Source organism: Xenopus tropicalis, chromosome 4, assembly GCF_000004195.4.
Source record: "Xenopus tropicalis strain Nigerian chromosome 4, UCB_Xtro_10.0, whole genome shotgun sequence".
In the NCBI taxonomy this organism is placed as follows: domain Eukaryota; kingdom Metazoa; phylum Chordata; class Amphibia; order Anura; family Pipidae; genus Xenopus; species Xenopus tropicalis.
This window is the reverse complement of record NC_030680.2, coordinates 40,514,746-40,533,601: the sequence shown is the minus strand read 5'-3', so window position 1 is coordinate 40,533,601 and position 18,856 is coordinate 40,514,746. Positions and strand designations below refer to the sequence as shown.

General features: G+C 38.5%; 1 protein-coding gene across 2 annotated transcripts in view; it reads right to left on the bottom strand.

Annotated features, from left to right (window-relative positions):
- Nucleotides 1-14,866: 14,866 nt before the first annotated feature.
- rasgrp2 (RAS guanyl releasing protein 2 (calcium and DAG-regulated)) overlaps nt 14,867-18,856 on the bottom strand; it is a 49,974-nt gene continuing 45,984 nt past the window's right edge. For both annotated transcript variants that reach the window (XM_031900702.1, XM_004913516.3), the window contains exon 17: nt 14,867-18,642. The gene's annotated coding sequence lies outside the window, so the exon portion shown is untranslated. The remainder of the gene's footprint in view (nt 18,643-18,856) is intronic.

The window sequence follows — 18,856 nt, the reverse complement described above, 5'->3', positions numbered from 1 at the left end:
CCTCAAGTTACCAGGGGTGACAAAAGGCTGCTTCTGGTAACTTTAGAAACTAAATGTATTGTTATGAAACCAGAAATTCTCTTCTCTGCCCTCTTCTTGTGCAAAGAGTGCAATTGCATTTTCTGCACTACCGTTGCAACTCCCCCAGACCTCACTGGTGCAGGAAAAGTAAGCGCTGGCGGGAGCCGCCTCAGGGCAACTGATGGGCTAGAATTGCCCGGGAACAAAAACCATAATGCAAATTTGTTTCCAAGCCTATGGTAACAAATAACAGAAAAAAATCTTCTCTATGCTAAATTGTGACACTAAGGGGCCTATTTACTTACTCACGAACCGGCCGAATGCGTCCGATTGCGTTTTTTCGTAATGATCGGTATTTGGCGATTTTTTTGGAAAATTATCGCAACTTTTTCGTTGCCATCCGAATGATGCGTAAAATCTGGCGATTTTTCCGTAGCGTTAAAACTTGCGCCTTTTTCGTAGCCATTCCGAAAGTTGCGCAAAATGTTGCGATTTTTTCGTAGCGTTCGGATTCATTCAAGCTTCAGTATGGTGACTTTTCTTGGGCCAGGTTGGAGCTGCAGGGTGCCATTGAGTCCTATGGGAGGCTTCCAAAATCATGCTAAGTCTGAAAGTTTCGGCCGCCGCTTACGAGCGCTCAATACGAAAAAGTCGCGACAAGATACGAGCGAATCATAATGGCTACGAAAAACTCACGTTTTTTCGCGAAAATCGTATTGGTAACGAAAAAGTCGCGACAATTTCCGAAAAGTCGTAAAGGCGCCGAAAAAAATCGCAAAAAATACGAAAAAGACGCAAAATGTTCGTTTTCCAATCGGAATTTTTCCAATTCGGATTCGAATTCGTGTCTTAGTAAATCAGCCCCTAAATGTCACTAAATGTGACACTAAATTTAACAGCAACATGTAGGACCCAGTGTAGGTCGTACCACTAGGTCACTTAAAGAGAAGGTCTGAGAGCATCTAGTTATGCAAGAGAAATCAGAGTGCTGAATTTGGTGAACCATAGCGACCCAGCTTTACAAATAATTTGCCCTTCACTTTAAAGCAGAGTTTTTTATGGAATAGGTTCTTAAATTTGCCTTTTCTATGTTAGAAAGGTTGCTTTTCTGTAGTATATCTACAAGCAGATTGTTTTAATACATTACCCTATGAACTTTAATGTAGCTGGATGCCTTGCAACCTGTTATGTGCACCATGAGACCAAGACACTTAGGGGCAGATTTATCAAAGTGAGAATTTAGACCTTACCACAGAAAAAAACACCCACTTTCTATTCATTTCTATGGGATTTTTAAAGTGGATTTATCAATTGTGAACTTTTACCCATTGATAAAGGTGCTTCTAAAAATCTTATAGGAATGGATAGAAAGTGGATGATTTTTTCTGTAGTGAGCTCACTAGTTTCACATTTTTATAAATCTGCCCCAGTCACACAGGGAGACTACTAGATGCTACATATAGCTACTTAGAAATAGCTTTCATTGTTTCCTATTGGCCATAATAAACTAATTGGTTTAGCGATTGTAATTAAATCTATTTTAAGCCGTTTCCAAATAAACATTTTCTAGTCTCCCTGTGTGACATAAGTCTGTGTGACAAATGTTACCCAAGGCTCCTCTTTCTCAAGGGGAGAGTTTAATAGAAATGATGCTGCCTGTAAAATAATGTTGGAAACCGGAAGATGATGGGACTTGTTTTCTAAAGACAGTTACCAATTTCTTCAGGGGTTATTGTATTCATGTACAAATGTTATGATTAATCACAGGAATCACTGAGTTTTGATATTGCACATTTTTAATTTTAGTCTTTGCATTAGATTAAGACTCAGTGTTCATTTACTAATGGGGTCTCTAAGCTCAAAGTGTTAATATAGCACAATATAACATTACATCTCCCATAATGCAGCACTCTTTCCCAAAATATCAGCAATAGTGTGCCCACCACTAGCACTGAAAAAATACAAGCACAAAGCTTACAACTAACTATAATATCTAAAGGAGCTTGTATGAGATGTTTAATAAATTGTTCCACTGTTTTTAAGAATCACTGACACCCAAAGTTATTGAGAGAAAGAATACTGTGTGCAAGCATCAATGTGGTAACCTTTTCTCCATATCAAGCGAAGGGCCACCTATAATATATATATATAATACATGCCTGCCGGGAGTTGCTTGGAGTTAGACCCTTGCCTGGGCTTGAATTATAGCAATACAGAGTTGCAGAGAATTTTGGGTTACTCCTCTCATCCTATCTGTTATAGGGATGCTGAACCTTCTGTTGGTGCAGTAAGTTTAGTATATATACAGTATATATATATATATTTATATACACAATCCATAGGTTTTCAGCACACCAACAAACCGAATGACCTGGGTGCTACCAGATTATGCAAGGTTATCCAAGAAATCAGGAAAAAACTCCTTCTAGGACCATTGTGAAGACCATATGTACACTTAAAATCAACATATAAATAGGTAAAACCTGTAGCACTCACCCAATCCCACGCTCTCACACAGTCATAAGACTGGAGGAGAAGCCCTGTACTCAGGATACAAAATACCCAGAGTAACTATATACACAGGGACCCGTGCAATTATGGAAAAACAGTCGTTAAAAACAAGTGCATAGTCCTACTGACCAAAAAACAGCATGTTACAGAAAAAGGTACACAATAATCCACAGAAGTACAGTTACCCACAATATATTAACCTAACAAATACATAGTATCACCTTTGTTCTAAAAAGCATAGGAAAGAGCAATACTCATTTAACCCTGCAGGTGCTAGAGTGTTCAACTTCTTTATCCAGAACACCTCTCTCTGAAGTAAAACCTAAAAGCCCTGTCCCCTCCCCATCTCAAGGGTAGAACATGATCGATGGCAATATAGTGGAAAGTGGGTAACCTATGACCTTTTTCCAGAAAATGTTTGGCCACAGGCTTATTAGTTGTGCCATCCCTAAAAGCCGCACTTATTGCAGACCGATGCCCGTCTATTCGCAGCTGCAAAGTTTGGTCTGTCTTACCCAAACGGGCATGTAATTACCCCCGGTAGCCATGTTCAATTTTCTGTGAATAGCGTCTAACTGGGTCACTTTTAACCAAGAGGTTTAGAAGATTGGTACCTCTCTTGTAACAAATCATTGGGGGTTCAGGGACAATTTTACTCAGTTCGTTATCAGCACCTATTATGTTCCACTGTTCTTTAATGAATTTGCCCAAAGATCTAGATAATAAACTTGGCTGTAGCAAGCAATGCCAGGCAGCAGCTGCAAGGGCAAACAAGGTTTTGAGCTGTATTAAAAGGGGTATAGATTCACGGGAGGAGTGGGTTATTCTTCCCCTTTACAGAGCGCTGGTAAGGCCCCATCTAGAATATGCTGTTCAGTTTTGGTCTCCAGGGCTCAAACTGGACATTATTGAGTTAGAGAGGGTCCAGAGAAGGGCAACTAAGCTGGTAAAGGGTATGGAAAATCTCAGTTATGAAGAAAGACTGGCCAAGTACATATACGTAGCAAGCTAGTTTCAGCCGGGGTCAGTGTATGTTGGGACAGATTGAAAATGGGAATATCTATACCCTGCGACCCCTTTTCCTTCTTCCCCTATCCTCTTATATATATATATATGTTGGAATTTTTTCAATAAAAACACTTTTTCTTTTGTATCAAGTCTCTGTGTGTGCGGCACTCTTTCTGTTATATTTTTGTTTTTGACCTGCACCAAAGGCATTTGGACTTGTATAGGGTGTGCTCCTCTCTGCGTACTATATATATATATATATATTAAAGCATATTCATTTGTAGTATTTAGTTCTTCTTTTTAAATTACTGTTGTTTTATCAGTGTCCTCACACTGTAAGCTACAGAGGTATGCCAACATATTATATAATTCCTTTCTTCCCGAGAGAATCCTTTACTTCCATTTTGAATCCATTTTTGTTCACTCCCTTAAAAGCCTTAAGTGACTAAATTCTCTTTTCCATATAACATGGCCCAAATGGGCAATCAACCATTAAAACTATTTTTTTTGTTAGTAGTAGCATTTCTACATTAATGAACTGGTACAATACATATGCTTTCCAGATGAATGGTTTATTTTTGGTTTCTGCCTTGCAGGAGATATGGGGGGATTTTCAGCTTCATTCCATATGATTTGATCTTTTTTTTCTTTTGTAAATGATATCAAAGTTATCTTACACAAAGCTGGTTTCGGGTTGATATTTTAACATTGCCATGCTTTACGTTGCAATTATATATTTTTTTTCAATTGAACTTGCACGTTTTATAAATTGCCTAAGAATGTATAGAATATTGCTAAAGGGTATGGAAAGTCTCGGTTATGAAGAAAGACTGGCCAAGTTGGGTCTGTTTACACTGGAGAAGAGGCGCTTAAGAGGTGACATGATAACTATGTATAAATATATAAGGGGATCATATAATAACCTCTCTAATGTTTTATTTACCAGTAGGTCCTTCCAACGGACACGAGGGCACCCACTCCGTTTAGAAGAAGGGAGGTTCCATTTAAATATTCGGAAAGGATTTTTTACAGTGAGAGCTGTGAAGTTGTGGAATTCCCTCCCCGAATCAGTCGTACTGGCTGATACATTATATAGCTTTAAGAAGGGGCTGGATGGATTCTTAGCAAGTGAGGGAATACACGGTTATGGGAGATAGCTCTTAGTACAAGTTGATACAGGGACTGGTCCGATTGCCATCTTGGAGTCAGGAAGGAATTTTTTCCCCTCTGAGGCAAATTAGAGAGGCTTCAGATGTGGTTTTTTGCCTTCCTCTGGATCAACTTGTAGTTAGGCAGGTTAGGTATAGGCATTATGGTTGAACTTGATGGACGTATGTCTTTTTTCAACCCAACTTACTATGTTACTATGTTACTATGTTACTATGTTACTCATAAATGTCATTGTCCTTATGTTAATGTTGGTTCTGTAAGTTATGATATGTGACACAATCTTATCAAGTACTTGTTTGCAATGTGGGAAGCCTGTATATTGTGTTCCTGTAACACCCAGACTAAATGAACTATTGTGGTTGGAGTTTTCTGACTTCTGTCTGAACAAAACATGCACAAAACATATTCTGAAATTTCCTTCAGAAAACGTGTAAAGAGTAGTGAATTATATATGTTATGTGTTTGTGCATACTAAATATGTTACCTTCACTGGTGTCACACAATATAAGCCTTCCGAAATATTGGTTGCTATCCTTGGATAAAAACACACTTAAACATACAAGCAATAGTATGAATGATTGGAGCAAGTGTAGCAGGGCATGACATGAATGTGGAATAGAAAAAAACAGTGCTGGAGAGATAAAAAAAAATAATGGGAATTTTAAAATGATTGATTCATCTTTATGCTCCATTTTTCAGTTTTCATTTTTGGCATAAGGCAGCCCAGTGCAGATCTAAGGAACAACAGATCATCAATAACAAATGTGACATAAGATCCACTATTTAATTTCAGAATGATTAAATCAATGGAGTGTGTTCAAGAAGGCCTGACGTGTCAGATTCTCCAACAATCAGCTCATTTAAAAGGGAATATTTTATCTGGTATATAACACGCAAGAGCCATGAATATTCTGTATAAAGGTATAAAAGTGCTAAATAATTTTTTTATGTCTGTTGCACGACTCACTCAAACTTGTGTATTATAATAAATTAAGTACTCTTTACACTGTTGTAAAATGTGAGGTTATTAGAAGTCACCACGGAGTTCCCTGACCTTCAGCCTTATGGGTATGGCATCTATTATCAGGAATGCATGGGACCTGAGATTTCTCCAAATAAGGGATCTTCCTGTAATTTGGATAACCATTACTCTAGGTTTGCTTAATATCATTTTTTTTCAAAATGCGTGAGTTAATAGAGCTTCTCTATCAGAGTTCTGTATTGAAATTCATTTTTTCAAAAACAAACAGATTTTTTTTTTTTTAATTTTGAAATTTCACATGGGGCTAGCCATATTCTTAATTTCCTAGGGTGCTACAGCCATGTGACCTGTACTCTGATAAACTTCAGTCACACTTTATTGCTGAGCTGCAAGTTGGAGTGATATCAGCCCTCTCCCAGCAGCTGATCAGCAGAATAATGGGAAGGTAGCAAGATAGCAGCTCCCAGTAGATATCAGAATAGCACTCAGTAGTAAGTAATCCAAGCCCGGCTTGGGACTCCTCCAGTTACATGGGAGTAGGAGAAGCAATAGGTCACCTGAAAGCAGTTCTAATGTGTAGCGCTGGCTCTTTCTGAAAGCTCAGACTCAGGCACAATGCACTGAGATGGCCCTTACACACCAATATTACAACTAATAAATACATTTGGTGGTTCAGGAATAAAATGTTAAATGGTAGAGTGAATTATTTGCTATGTAAACAATGTAATTTAGAAATAAAAAGTACACCATAAAAATCATGACAGTATCCCTGGAAAGTGTCAGCTCCTCTACCACTCTATTATTTTAACATCTGTTCCTTCACTCATTGCCATTATAAATCACTGCAATGCAAAGGCATTTTATTTTTGCATTTTACTAAACTACCCTTTTTAAAATAGCACGTTGACATGTGTATCACACTTTGCAGACTGCCCTACCGTTGGTGCCTCCAAGGACCTGCACTACCCCTATTAATCTAGTGCTGTGTGTGTTTGTTCAAGCATGCAAGTTAGGAAGGCGGCTAGAAAGGACAATGTTACTTTGAGCCAGCCAGCCCTACGCTCTGCACCTACCACTAGATTATTTTATCCAGTGTAATGTGCAAAGCACAGGTATGTCCAGACATTAGTGCTTCTGCTGTGGTACTAATAAACAAGGCGGGCACCAGCTGCAACAGGGCATTGTACTTACTGCATACTTTATGGCAGGGTGGAGCTGGCCTGCACCCACCAGCACTATGTTCTGCACTGTTTATTATATTTTTTATGCAGCACAAGTTGCAGGCAGACTGGAGAAAACTCTCAATGAATGAGCACTAATGGGTGAACTCTTGCTCCCGTTAGGGCTCTTTTACTACTTCCCAAGGTCCAATTAACAACTGACACCTTATATCTCCTTTAAAACCACTGTCCAGTGTTTTACTTTAATTTGTTTTGTAATTGCATCATAAAGTTGGTGTTATAAAAGGCGCTGACTACAATTTGTCTTTTTCTTAAAAACACATTCATGAGCATGATCTCACAATCAACTTTCAAATACCTTTCCCAATACAAACACCAAACTGTGCTTGTGATTATAATCCATCTTTGAATATTGGATTTCACTGCTGTGAAGAGTAAAAATAAAGGCTTTGCTTATACTGGGGTGAGACTTTTAAGGACTTATGGTTGTCTTACATTTGGCCTAGTTACTTTGTTCACATTGATTAGGTTTTTGGGTTTTTTTTTATCACTGACCCAACAAATTGTTTAACACAGATACATTATTTATAAGAAAGCTGGTAAACTAAAACAGCATAGGGAATATATGGGTCACTAGCTGTACTTCCTACTCTTACGGGTGCTTTGTAAATAATCACAGTACCAGCTGGTTTATTTTATCCTCCTAAAACCCCATTAACCCCCCTAATAAGAAAACATTGTATCTGTAACTGACTCTAGAGATATGTACCTGGCTGTGCCTTGCAATGGTAAAGTCAAGTCTGTGCCCAGGTTGAGATATGTACCTGGCTCAGCGCTGCAATGGTATCTTATAGCCTGTGTCCAGGTTGAGATATGTACCTGGCTCTGTGCTGCAATGGTATCTTATAGCCTGTGCCCAGGTTGAGATATGTACCTGGCTCTGTGCTGCTAATTTACCAGTGCAATCACTGTATTTGGCTCTGTTACCAACAAAGCTATCTACCATATGTTATAAAAGGCACTATTTACCCATGGGCACTAACTTATATCAACTGTAAGGGGGGTCTCTTAGTGTACTCCAGGTCATCCCCACATATATAATAAGCACAGCTAGTGTTGCTCAGATGTAATAACTCAAACAACCAATCGATTGTTTGCTTTTAAAATATTGACCTGCGTGATTGTTGGAAATCAGCTGGCACTCAGAGGGTTACATTGATGAGTTATACAAAAAGTTCTGTACTACCATGGAAATGCCTATAATGCTGTGGTTCACTTATATAATTATGCAAAAGGACAGACACATTTGTTTAAGGTATTTGAACTGCAGTATATGGCAGAAGCAACAAGATGTGTCTAATGAATTCTAGTAGTGCTAAAACACCTATTATTATTAGCATGCAACTATAAATAAAATCTGTTTTCCCCACTAGAGAAGCTGACACGGAGAGAACAGCAGCTCAATCTTCAAGGCCTGACCCACTCAGCATCTCCAATTACACTTTCTTTTCTGTGCTGGGAAAAGGAGGATTTGGCAAAGTAAAGGTGCCCATACACCTTCAGATCTGCTCGCTTGGCGATGTCGCCAAGCTAGCGAATCTTCTCCCGATATCCCCCACCTACGGCTGGGCAATATCGGGAGAATCCAGGCTAATTAAATTGTTTGGCCCTGGGGCCAAACGATCAAATTATAATGATGGGTATAGGCAAAGTCGGTCCGAGGACCGCATCAACGAGCTAATGCGATCCCCGATCCGACTAGATTTTTTAACCTGCACGATCGATATCTGGCCGATTTCAGGCCAGATGTCGCGCAGGCCCGTTGGTAGTGCCCATACATGGGCCGATTAGCTGCCGAATCAGTCTAAGGGACCCATATCGGCAGCTAGAATCCGCCGGTGTATGGTGACCTTAAGTGATTGTTTCCCATTAGGCTCAGCTGTTTTTGTAGGGTTTAAATCCTAACCGTGCAAAAGAAACAAAATCCAAATCTGAATATCCAACTATATATCAATGTGTTTTCTATCGTAGTGCTCTAAACACATAGGGGCAGATTTATCAAAATGTGAGTTTGGAGTTTAAAACATAAAAACTCACTCATGTTCTGTTAATTCCTATGGGATTTTTAGAAGTGTATTTATCAGTGGGTGAAAGTAAGAGTTCATTATTTGATAAATATGCTTTTATAAATCTTTTAGGAATGAATAGAATATGAATAGAATGAATAGCTCTAAACTCATATTTTAATAAATCTGCCCCATAATAATATACTGTATATTGACTCTTTTCTTGCCTTTCTCAGGTAATGCTCGCCAAGCTTGGAGACACAGATCCATATGTGGCAGTAAAATCTATTAGGAAGACTCGGAAGACCAACTACGAGAACATTAACACCGAGGCTGAAGTGCTGAAGGTCTCCAGAGAGTGCCCATTCCTTTGGCAAGGCATTGCCGATATTCAAACTCAGGTACAACTTTGGCTCAGTATTGCCATTTAGTCCCATAGATGCAACCAACCTGCCAAAGTACCAGAGGATTGCCCAATGGATTACAGCCTCAAGGATATTTCCCATCAATATCAATTAATCCCATAATTTCACCATAGGTCTACATACCACCTATAACATTTATTATTGTGTATACCAAATAATTGTGAGAGTGGGCCTGCCCACCTATCTGTCCACTGCCAAACCCCTAGCACAACTGTTTGCCACCGTTTCCATCCTCTGTTGTCCTCCATAGACCCCCCTTGCTTGCTGCTGCTCTCTATCATTGCCTATCATTGTCTGATCTGCTATGACAACTGTCGGTGGGCAAGATGACAGGAACCAGAGGAGTTTCTATAAAGGAGTGGGAAAAGTGGGGAGAAGAAGAAGAGGAAAATGGATGGAAGGATGGAGCAGAAAAGAAAATGATGGATGGGTGGGAGGGAGGGAGGGACCAGAACTGAGGTAAACAGTTGTTAGGAAGGAAGAGAAACAGAGGGGTGCAGATAGATAGTATAGTGGAATTTTGGGGAAGAGAGACATTTAAGTTTATTATTATTAATTATTATTATTATTAATAATAATTATACTGTATCAGCATTACATGAGCTGTATCAAATCACATAACTGTTCTAGTATCTTTATAAATTACAGTAAGGGCTACATTATCCACTATATATATATATATATATATATATATATATATATATATATATATATATATATATATATATATAAGGACTACTTGCATTGTACTCCCCAGACTTGTTCATGTGGGATTTATATACTGTACCCAGTACTGCATTCTGCCTGTAGGGATTAATAATATGCAGGATAAGCATCAACTGGCCGCTGATAGCTGATGCTATATGTTCATATTATATATGTTATTCTTTTTGTGCAACATTTACAGCAATGGGTATTACTATTTAGTTTTGCATATTTTTCCACCATCCTGTGATTGATAAAATGCTCACTAATGTCTGTCTAACAAGCGGCATGCCTTCTTTGTAATGGAGTATCTGAGTGGGGGAAGCCTAAAAGATGAGTTGGAGCGTCTCGGCAACCTGAGTATGGACAGAGTGCTGTAAGTGGTTCATTTGGACTTGTAAAATATCTCTAAGAAATAGTTTCACACCAGTTAAACCTAGGGGGGTACTGTATTAAACACGAACAGCAAAAAATGGTTCTCAGGCACTAAGGGATCCCACACGAGCCACAAAAATAAAAGTAAATTTACGATGTCATTGAAATCATTTCTATCTTCATACACCCTACACTATTTATGCTCTAGGTCCATACAGCTAGACATGGACATTTAAAGGTTAGACAGTCAATAGGTGAAAACACAGGGGAAAAAAAGAATAAGGTCTTAAAGAGACAGTGACCTCTTTATACAACAGGTTTAAACGAAGCATTACAGCAATGGTAAAAATATAGAAAAAACAATATGGAGCTTTAGATATATGTGAATACAATATCTGAAAAATATGTATAGATAAGTATCTAATATATTAGCCAACAGAGAGGGAACAAAATTTCACAACATCCATGGTAGAACTTAATATTATTTGTCTTACTACTTCAAACACTGCTGCATCAAAACCTGAATTCATTTGCAATTTGTCTAGTATCTCATAGCAGCCAATAAACAAGCCTGATGTGTTCAAATTTGACCCCATATATTTGGTCCTTTTTGGTTCCACAGGTCTTACTTTGCAATATGAGGTAAATTGTTCAGGGCAGTAATTCAGTGCAAAACAATGAGAACTATAAAAGTAAACATTTGATTGGTTGCCATGGATTACTGGCAGTGCAAATTTGCCCAGTGTTGATAAATGAGCCCCTTCTTTTGCTGTATCTTGGTAACTGAGGGAAAAAACTTTGTTTTTATACATACCATTAATTCTTCAAAAACTCATCAGAAAAGTCATGTATGGAAACATATTTACATTTAGTAGTCAATTATTTTCAATTAACGTAATAGAAAGGTAGAGTATGATATAGTTACATATAGTTACATAGTTACATAGGGTTGAAAAAAGACCATTGTCCATCAAGTTCAACCCATCCGAGTAAACCCAGCACACAACCTATACTAACCAATCTATACACTCACATACATAAACTATATATATACAACCAGTAATACTAACTGTAGATATTAGTATCACAGGCATTAACAGAGTCTGCCATTACCACATCACTAGGAAGGGCATTCCACAGCCTCACTGCCCTCACTGTGAAAAACCACCTACGCTGCTTCAAATGGAAGCTCTGTTCCTCTAATCTATAGGGATGACCTCTGGTGCGCTGATTGTTTTTATGGGAAAAAAGAACATCCCCCAACTGCCTATAATCCCCTCTAATGTACTTGTACAGAGTAATCATGTCCCCTCGCAGGCGCCTCTTTCCCAGAGAAAACAACCCCAACCTCGACAGTCTAACCTCATAGCTTAAATCTTCCATCCCCTTTGCCAGTTTAGTTGCACGTCTCTGCACTCTCTCCAGCTCATTAATATCCTTCTTAAGGACTGGAGCCCAAAACTGCACTGCATACTCAAGGTGAGGCCTTACCAGGGACCTATAAAGAGGCAAAAATATGTTCTCATCCCTTGAGTCAATGCCCTTTTTTATACAAGACAGCACTTTATTTACTGTAGTAGCCACAGAATGACACTGCCTGGAATTGGACAACTTGTGATCTACAAAAACCCCTAGATCCTTCTCCATTAAGGATACCCCCAACACACTACCATTCAGTAGATAGTTTGCGTTTATATTATTCCTACCAAAGTGCATAACTTTGCACTTGTCAACATTGAACCTCATTTTCCAGTTTGCTGCCCAGTTTTCCAATTTTGTCAAATCGCTCTGCAAAGCGGCAGCATCCTGCATGGAACTTATAGTTTTGCACAATTTAGTGTCATCAGCAAAAATAGAAACAGTACTCTCTATGCCCACCTCCAGGTCATTAATAAACAAGTTAAAAAGCAAAGGACCAAGGACTGACCCCTGCGGTACTCCACTAACCACACTGGCCCAATTAGAAAATGTTCCATTTACCACCACTCTTTGTACTCTATCCTTCAGCCAGTTCTCTATCCAATTACAAATATTATGTTCTAGGCCAATATTCCTCAATTTGATCATTAACCTTCTGTGAGGTACTGTATCAAACGCTTTAGCAAAATCTAAGTAGATGACATCAACTGCCATTCCAGCATCGAGGTTCCTGCTCACCTCCTCATAAAAGGCAACTAAATTAGTCTGGCAAGATCTGTTACGCATAAAACCATGCTGGCACAAACTAATAGTATTGTGAACTGCAATGTATTCAACTATCCTATCCCTTATTACCCCTTCCAGAAGCTTTCCTACTACTGATGTCAGACTAACAGGCCTATAGTTTTCAGGCTGAGAACGAGATCCCTTTTTAAATAACCGCACCACATTAGCAATCCGCCAGTCTCTCGGCACCATGCCAAACCTCAACGAATCCTGAAAAATTATGTGAAGAGGCTTGGCAATCACAGCGCTCAGCTCATTTAATACCCTGGGATGAATCCCATCCGGTCCTGGACGTTTGTTTACCTTTACATGTTTAAGTCTCTTTTGAATTTCCTCCTGAGTGACCCACGCGTCAGTAGCTAAATTACTAGCACTGGGTATATTAAAAGGGAAGCCTTCATTATCTGGCTCCTCAGATGTATAGACAGATGAAAAATAAGAGTTCAAAATTTCTGCTTTTTCCCCGTTCTCATCAACCAACGTACCCCCCCCCCCGTGATAATAAAGTTCCCACCCATTCTTGCTTCATTTTTTTACTATTCACATAATTAAAAAATAATTTTGGATTCTTTTTACTCCTAGCTGCAATATCCCTTTCCATCTCTATTTTAGCTTGCCTGATAGCTATTTTGCTGCTTTATTTGCTTCCTTGTACCTGATGAAAGTTTCCGCTGTCCCAGCTAACTTGAATGCTTTAAAAGCACGTTTTTTATTACCAACCTCGACCCTAACTCTTTTATTCAGCCATAAAGGTTTTGCTTTGCGATGCCTCTCCTTGCTTACAAGGGGAATATACTGTTGTGTATACCTGCAAAGCAATGTTTTAAAGATGTTCCATTTTCCTTCTGTGATAGGATAATCTTCATGCAGTTAACCAGAATTTCCCTGTTTAAAAGGTTCCATTCAGCGAAGATGATATGCGGCATGCAGTTCCTTCATGGCAAGGGGATCATCCATTGGTCAGTATAGATTTCTTCATCTCTGTAACATTCTACAGCAGAGGTCACAAACAGGTTGCTCTGCAAATCAGCAGCCCTTGTCATCTTCTAGGTAACTCCTTTAATCTCTATATTACAGAGACCAAAAACCCGGCAACATTCTGTTGGATCACGAAGGCCATGTTAGGATCTCGGACTTCAGCCCAGCTATGCAAAACATATTCCACAGCGATACCATCACTGGCTGTGCCGGAACTCTGGGATAAGTGGCCCCAGAGGTAAGAAATGAGTATCTCACTACACTCTGTACACACCATGATCTGTATGGCATATGTAGAAGGGGCTGTATTTAACTTAAGTGATCCCACAGAACAAGCCATACAATGCAGCAGTCAATTGGTGCTTATTTGGCATCACCATCTGCGAAATGGCCACTGGAATGTCCCCATTTGAAAAGGGTTATGGTGAGGAGCTCAAGTGTTCCCTTACATCATACAGGCCTGAAATACCTAAATGGCTGGCTCTAATAGATCTGCTGAAAAGGGTGGGTAATAAAAGTGGGATAGAGGTACAGTATTGTAACACAAATATGTTTATGCTCTATTACTGCTCCATTGCCTTGGCTAAAATGGAATTGAAGATCTCTGAATTGATGTTTTTTAGATTTTATCAGATGATTTGCATCAACTTTTCAGTATGCAGCAACATGAGCACAGTAAATAGAACCTGACTTGAAAATGCATTCAAAATTCATATTTTAAATATTTGCCATTATAAAGTATGTGTTTTGTTTTTCCATCAGCTACATTGTTATAGGTATAGTTAACCTGAAGGCATACACTGCCAAATTCTTGCTAATCAAGAGCTTTTAGAGTAGGGCTGATACAATGCACCAAAAGACTGGAATATTACAAAAATCCTGTGAATGACTGTATGTTAATTTCACCAAACCCATTAGAAATGTGAATATCTAACTTGCAAACCTATAATCTTAGCAATGTTTACAAGTCATTTGTAATTATTCTGTTTTTAGCTAGTATAAAATCTGTGTTATTAAAATGTGTCCTTTGATCCTTTAGCTCCTTAATGAAAATCCAGAACAACGGATTGGTGCACAAGGAGACATCAGGCTCCACCCATTCTATGAGTCAATTGATTGGGTGGAGCTGGAAGAAAAAAGAGCCCAACCACCTTTTCAGCCTGAAGCAGTAAGTACATAATTTGTGAACACCAATTAGAAATGATTATAGCCCTGGGTGAATAACACTGACAAGTGAAATAGGTGGATCAGAAAGCAGTAGGTTAAACTTTTATTTAAGCATTAAACACACAAATCTCCATAATCACACAGCCATGACAGCCCATGAGAAACCTATTTACATAAGGAAGTGATATGGCACTTCCATTTCTAATGGACATTTCAATTGTAATCTTTATTAAACAAGGATGTCACATTCATGGCAAACTAAAACACCAACTGCTCCAGAATTTAAACCATACATATGGACCTCTAAAAGCAAATACAGTAACTGTTCTCTTGCTTATAATATTTTGTTACACCTTGACTAAAATAATTTATTTTCCCTTTTATACACCCATCAGCTGAATTATTCAGGCCGTATGATGGAAAGCCCCCACTGTCATATCTTGACCCCGAGAAGGATAAAAATTACATTAAGAAACTAATTTTTTTTACAGTCCTCCTGGCTGCAGTAGGTACATATTTTTATATGTAATCCAGCCAGTAATACTAACATGCTATTCCATCTAGCATATGTATCTAAGATCAGAGGACAGGGGCATATATGTGGGCTTCAAGATCAGCTCCACCTGCTGCAAAAAGCCTGTATCATCTCTTGCCTCCCTGGTTGCACCATCAGCTTCTCCTTCTTTAGTAACATCCTGCAGGGCAGTGGCTCATCTGGGTACGGTAAGAAAAGGGGTAAGTATAATATATGTGGATCAAATGGTGCGTGACTGTGTGATAAAATGTTAGATACGAAAGGCTAAGGGTGTAATTAGAAGGCAAGCAGATGCTACAATCGCAGCCTGCTTTGCCTTCCTGCACATCATGTCTATAGAACCCATACCTGTTAGTTTTGTATATAGTTCTGTAGTTTTTCCAGGCCAAGGGTTTTTTCCCTATCTGAGGCAAATTGGCAGCCGTTTCAGATGGGGTTTTTCTTTTATCTTCGCCTATAAGTTTAGTTAAATTAGTTAAAGTTAAATTAGCAAAGGGTGGAACTCATAGACACATGCAGTTTAAACCTCTTTTGTGTTGTCTTTGTTTGTGTCACGTTTTGTGTTACAAGCAAAATGACATCTCACTGAGGAGAACCAATGGCAAATTATTCACATTGGATCTCCCCTGAGGCGTTACACCTGGCGTGAATGGTGTGTGAATGCCAGTAACAGGGTTGAAGCCTTGATGTGGCATTACTGCTCACATGAAGAAACATGTGCTAATTCAACCAATGGTGTGACTGTGAGTGAAGTGTTGTTTTATTGGCAGAAGTTGTTGAGAACTAGATTTATTTAGGTCAAAACCGTGTTTGAGATTTGGGATTGATGTTTAATATTCATTAGAAAGGGACAGTTTACCTTTGAGCTTACAGCACTGATGTAGAACACGGTCTTTGGACCTACCCATGCCAAAATTAATGGTAAAGAATTGTACCTACACAGATATCTATCAACAAATAAGGTGGCCCTTAACAGTTTGTGATCCAATTTATATTTAAGTGGAATGCAGGAGTACACATATAAACATAATCCACCACCCCCTACATTAATGGGGCCCTAAGTATTGGCAACATACCATTCCCAACAACACACAAAATGGCATACAAAAATACCATAAAAGTACTGTAGGAGGTTGAGTTGGATAAGTATTTCCCTTAAACATTTAAAGGCAATGCAGAGCCAGTCACCTTCAGTTAAACCTGAGAAGCACAGAAACATCTTACTATTTTCCCCCAGTTAATAGTACTTCTTAATTTGTAAAATAAGAATCAAGTGCTTTATTCAACAGTTGAAATGACCAGAAGGTAGAAACTGGATATATAATAGGACAGGCAATGCAAGTCATTTAAAGTTAGAAACAAGTAGATTTGATGTTTTTGACTTTTCAACAGCAGCAACCCTCATTTATAAATCTTTGGTCTCCTGACGCAAACAGAAATGGGCAACAGAAGTGGTGGTAGATAGGGATCTTGGACATCAGTTGAAGGGGTTCCTTGGGAACATAGCAATTGTTTAATCTTCCCCTACATATTTACAACCAGCAATAGGATATTGAAAGCATTTGAAAAAAGAGTGTGTTTAAGGGACATAATGCTACTTATTCCCGCTTCAGTAGCAAGGAGGGTAGCGATCCTTGAAGAACATCTTCTAGAAAATGACTCATTTTAATTAATATCTACAGCTATGGAAGTGACATGCTTTTATGTATTCATTATTTATATAAATATGCAATGTTTATTTTTTTTGAGTAAACCTGACACAGCAAACTACCTTAACTAGGTGAAATGGAGTAAAACAATTGATGTAAAATTATTTACAGGGCTATATGGAAATTAAAGGTGTCCAAAATTGTAATTAATGTCCATAATTTCAAGTTCAGACCTTAAAATATGCCCTTAAATGTACCATTTTCTCCCAAAATGAGATCCTTTTAAAACTGCCTCAGGTGCCTTGGGTAACGCTTCTCAAAAGCACTAGAATCTTTTCCAACCAAGATACATGCTATCTAGAAGAAATTAGGGGATTTATGAATGCTTGATGTTATTTTTGACCACATCAGTCTACTAAAACTGCAACATTTCGTCTTTCAGCTGAACAATACCTCCAATTACAAGGCCAAATAAAAAAAAAGTAATATTGGAGTGACTCAAGCAAAAAGGTAAGTGGTTAAATGAGTCCAGTTGAAAAAATCTGTGGCAAAAATGACTGGAATGATTGGGCCACATCATTCCCAAACAGTGTTCAAAGCTGGTACATTTGACGTAAAGCCAATGAAAAAGATTATTTCTGATATAGACATTTTTACTCATTTTGAGTTTCAGTGTTTTGAAATAAAGTTTCGCTGTATGATTTGTTATTCAGTAAAAAGAGGGGCCTGTATAATTTTGCAAAGCCCTGTACATATTTTTGATCTTTACTAAGATATAGCAATTGTAGTAGAAAAAAGTGCTGCAGTGTAAAGCTTGTGAGAATAAAGCTTCTGAGTTTAATAAAATATGTCCAAATATCTGTAGATCAGTCACTAACCTGTTTAGATATATATTCCATAATGCCAATCATTCTGGCTCAGTGCTAGTCTAGGTAAAGATGGCTGTACACTGAAAGATCTTTCCCTGATATGCACCAACCATATAAGGCCAAACGAATGAATCGCATTGACGGGATGTAGGCCATCAGGGAGAGAACCGCATCCACAAGCCAATGCACTTCTCACCATGATGGGATTTAAAACCCAAACGTGATGGGATCAACATCTGGCTGACTTTTGGCCAGATATCATTTGGGTAGGTCCCCATAAATTGACGACAGTTGGCAGCTTTTATCGACCCATGTAAGTCCATCTTAAGTCTTCTAGAATGAAGGGCAGTCTCTCTAAGAATCAGGACATCAACATTTAGACAGAGACAGATTCTTAGGGAACCTGAGCTTGCTTTGAACTGAAACATGTATACAAGTCTTCAATTTGTATTCAACTTGAAATTCCCAATATGGCCCAAGGAGCATATATTTTTGTCATGAAGGAGCATTAGCCAGACGCATCTCTGATTATCATGGTTTCTTTCGTTTTTCTCTGGAAGCAAGAGGAAGATATCTTAAGCAGGAGTATATATTTGGCAAGTGTAGCTAATGACAAACAGGTGCATACAATGGAAAGAGTTATTGCTTTCTGTCAGTGCCCCTGAGTTCTCTCATAATCTGCATCCATATTATTCACTCATGCCTTTGTTATTTGTTCTTGTTAATTAGTGGCGTGATTCAATGTCTGTTTGTCACCGCCTTCCCTATTCTTTCTTTGGTCTTCAATGTAGGGAACTAAAAAAAAAGAGAAAAGTAAGTATACAAATAGTTTAAAGAACATTCATTGCTCATTTTAGAATTCCCAGCGCTTGAATGTATAATACCAGTAGACTTGTATTCTTTTAATTCCTAAAAAGGTGACCAGCCTCTTCCTAAAACTGTATATGTGCCTTTTGGAACTGCTTCACCACTATTCTATCCTTTTGCACTCCTTAAATCTTCATAACTG